Genomic DNA, 4,493 nt, shown 5'->3' with positions numbered 1-4,493 from the left:
CAAGGTCATCAGAGCAGGATACTATTGGGATAGTATGGGAAAAGACGCTAAGGCGTTTGTTCAAAAATGTGATAAATGCCAAAGGTATGCACCAATGATCTATCAGCATATAGAACAACTTCATTAGGTCCTATATCCGTGGCCATTCATGAAATGGGAGATGTATATCATCAGCCCTCTACCATCGGCTCCAGGTAAAGCTAAATTCATTTTGTTTATGACTGACTACTTCTCTAAATGGGTGGAAGCACAAGCCTTCAAGAAAGTCAGAGAAAAAAAGTTATATACTTCATCTGGGATGACATCATATGCCGATTTGGGATACCTACCGAAATTGTATGCGACAACGGAAAGCAGTTCATCGGTGGCAAGGTAACGAAGTTTCTCGAAGAACATAAAATAAAAAGGATCTTATCAACACCATATAATCTAAGTGGAAATGGATAGGCCGAGTCAACGAACAAAAACCATCATTCAGAATCTAAAGAAGAGATTGAACGACCCAAGGGAAAATTGAGAGAAATTCTACCCAAGGTTCTTTGGGCATATCGAACAACATCGAAGTCTAGTATGGGGGCAACCCCGTTCTCCTTAGTATATGGCTTCGAAGCCTTGATTTCGGTCGAAGTCGGAGAACCTAGCGCCAGATTTCAACATACAACGGAAGAATCAAATCATGAGTCTATGAATACTAACCTCGAACTATTGGATGAAAAATGAGAAGCTGCACTCGTTCGGATGGCTGCGCAAAAACAAAGAATCGAGAGATATTATAATAGAAGAACCAACCTTCGCCACTTCGAATCGGGGACTTAGTCTTAAGAAAAGTCACCATCAACACTCGAGATCCTAACGAAGGAAAACTCGGTCCAAATTGGGAAGGACCCTATCAAGTCCTCGATATTGTTGGGAAGGGATCTTACAAACTTGGCACAGTGGAGGGCGAACAATTGCCAAACAATTGGAATATATCACTCCTCAAACGATATTATTGCTGAGGTATGATTTTCTCCCTTTCCATTTGTATTTGATACTAACTTGTTGCAGGTGTTCAATCGAAGACGTCGAAGAAGCTCTTAAACATGAGGGCCTTAGGTTTTAAAGCACGCATTGCACTCTTTTTCCCTTATATTGGTTTTTATCCCAAATGGGTTTTTCTGGCGAGGTTTTTAACGAGGCAATAATTATATGTGCTACCTGGGGACAATTCAACAGTATTTGAGGCTTTTCTACATTCAACCTCGAATACTGGGGGGCATCACCCTCGGATGATTTATTTTTAAGGAAAAATACTTCGTGTCAATAGGGCCTCGATAGAGACACTTTGTAATGGGCCAAAGGTCGAACAAACCGTGTCTATGTAGATTAATCGAGCCGTACGCATTTATAAATTATTCAAAGAAGCATTTTTCCTTATAAAATACCTTGTGCCTCAAAGAAAATTTTCTACTATACAAGTTTCATACTTATGATTTTTGTGAAAAATGGCTCAAGGGCCAAATATAAATACACTTCGAACAAATTGACCCTTCAACTCGGGGACTGCCGTCAAAAATCAACATGTTCGAATTATCTAAAGACCTCAAAGAGGCACCCCTCGATTTATAGGCCAAGGTCATCATTCTCGGGGACTAACGCTTCGAACAAGTTCGAAGTGTTGATGGGAAAGTAATACCAAGAGTCACACCCAAAGGCTACGGCCAAACTAATGCGGCTCAGAGACGTCTGAACCCTACAATAAAAACAGGCCTTCGAATTCTCCAAAAACTGGTTAAAAAGGCTACCCTCGGCAAAATAATCAAAGGGCTTCGATAAAATCAGCCCTTGAAAAACCTTAAGAGGTATCGAATTATTCAAATACAAACTTGTGCTAAGGCACAAAAAATAAAGGGGTTTCGATCAACACTAAACCCTCAAAAAACCCAATACATGCTAAGGCATAAGAAAATTTTACTAAGTCTTTGAGCCGAAAGAGGGAAAAAATAGCCACCCTTTAGAGGCCATATCGACCCAATTCAAAGAGCCCAAGGGCCAATACACTTTGAGTTCGAGAACACGATCTCGCTCATTCGAACCTAAGGGTCCTGCCATCCCGAATTCGAACATGAACCTACTCGACTACAGATCGAGGATCCTGTGTCATTCAAAACAAACCTAAGGGTCTTTTCACTTCGAATTTAGGTTTCACTCGAATCCGACTATAAAAGCAGAATTATTGTTGTGGCTTCAATTAAGTCATTTGAAACCAAAACCTCAAACATATTGTTGAAGCATAAAAATGTGCTAAAATTGTACAAGGCACGAAACATGTTTGAAGAGAAAATTTGAGAAGGCATCCAAAAGAGAAATTTCTTTTTATATGTGGGCAAAAATATGTACAAGGGACCGACAAGGGTCTTAGAAAAGAAAAATAAAACCTTAACTATGCCCGGGGCTGATTTCTCCCTCGGAGGAGCTTTTCCTTCGAACCCCTCACCGTTATCAGATCCACCTTGGCTGCCTTCATCATCATCGGAGGAGGCAAGCAGCCTGGCATCGACTTCAAGCACCTTAGCTTGAGCTATATCTTTGGAGAGGTCAAAACCTCGAGCATGGATTTCCTCGAGGGTCTCCCTCCGAGATTGGAACTTGGCCAGATTATTACTTCACCGCGCTCGATCGACGGCCTCCCTCAGCTGAGTTTGGGCAGCCTCAACATCATCCAGGTACATGGCTATGGACTTGTCAGCTAAGACCTTCGCCTTTTTGACCTCCGCCTTGGCCTCATCAATCTCGGCCTCGAGCTCTTCGATCCTTTTGGCTTGGGCTGAGCTATTTTCTTTAGTACTCCGAAGTTGAACTTCGGCTGATGACAGTCGCACCAAGGCAGCCTCTTTCTCCGCGGCTAGGCGCTCCATGTTCTCTTTCCACCGATTGCAGTCAGCTTTAACTTGATCGACTTTCCCCCGGAGCAGCTCGATCCTTTCAATCTTTTGCTGTAACTGAGACATCGAGGTGTTAGCCTCCACTTTTGGGTCAAGCCCATATTTTCTCAAAAGGACATTTACCTGCTCGTCCAGTTCGGCCTCTTCCTTACGAGCATGGGCCAAGTCTGCTCGAAGATCCCTGAGCTCTTCATCCTTCTGACCGCAAAGGAGCTTCAAAGCATTCCTCTCCTCCGAGGTCTTCTAGAGCTCGACCTCGCATTGGCTCAGGTCGGCCCGAGACTTGGTAAAAGCCTATATGACAAGAAAGATATAAGTTAGGTTAAAGGGAGAAAAAGGAAAAGGAAATTGCAGCAATGGGGATTAGTACTTACTCGAGATAAAAGGCATTGGGCCTCTTCAAAAAAGGTAGACGCATCATTGAGATCATCGGCATCATCGACCCCGGTAAAACAATCCCAGAAGGGATCCTCTTCACTGGGGAATCCGCCTATGTCGGGGGTCTATAGAGCCCGAGCATCCCTTATAGCCTCCTCAGAAAAGGCTGGTAGAGAAGGAGAGTGACATACTGTCACAACCCTGAGCAAATTTCTCGGGTGCCCTGTTCAGCCCTGGGGGTCTCACAACTAGCCTCCTCCAGCATGTTCGTTGATGGCGAGGGATAACCTCAACCTTAGAAGATTCAGGGGCTTTGCGCGAATATTTCTTCTAGGCCTCCTCATCACGAGGCCGGGTCTCGACAATCGCCTCCGGCTTGGAAGGCTTGGTGGCCTTGACCGGCTTCCTAGCTCGAACCACTAGCACCGAGTGATCACCCTCATCTTTATTTTCTTCTTCCCTCAGCTGGCAGACCGACTCTATAGTCAGAGGGATGGCATTTCTCCTGCGTCTTCGAGCTGGAGCCTTTTTAGTTTGGGGGTCCTCGGATTCCGAGACCCTCTTTCTCTTATTTTTTTTCCCCGACTTCGAAATCAGGGACTCGTTCTCTTCCCCAGGTGGGGCCAGCCTCATTTCAGCAACATCTCCAAGGCCTGCATAAAAGGGAGTGAAGTATAAATAAAAAGAAATGTTACAGAAAAAGTCATCGAAAGCGCACATGATAATCTTACCATGATTCTTGGCTTCCCATCTGAACCTTGCCAAGTCACGCCAGTAGCGCTCGGCATGGGAGGAAGTCGAGGCCAACTTCTGAACCCAGTCTTCGAGGTCAGGGACCGCTTCAGGCATCCAGGGAACCGCTGCATAACAGATGAAAGTATTACATAAAGCAAAAAAGAGAGTACGAAGACTAATGGGTAATACGTTACTTATGATCGGGGTTCCACTTCTCGGGGAATGACAATTTCTCCTCTAAAATAAGGTCACAGGTCCTTACCCGCACGAACTGGCTCATTCAACCCCGATCCTTGTCCTCATCGATGCTCGCGAACAAGGCTTTCGTCGCTCGGCGTTGGAGCTTGATCAATCATCAAAAAAGCCGAGGTCGATATAACCATATGAGGTAGCTGAGAGTGAATTCCAGCCCCTCGGCCTTGCTGGAAAAGAAGCAGAGTATGATCACTATGCGCC

The sequence above is a fragment of the Nicotiana sylvestris genome, chromosome 9 (assembly GCF_000393655.2).
Source record: "Nicotiana sylvestris chromosome 9, ASM39365v2, whole genome shotgun sequence".
Lineage (NCBI taxonomy): Eukaryota > Viridiplantae > Streptophyta > Magnoliopsida > Solanales > Solanaceae > Nicotiana > Nicotiana sylvestris.
The sequence above is the reverse complement of the archived record's forward strand: the minus strand, read 5'-3'. Positions refer to the sequence as shown.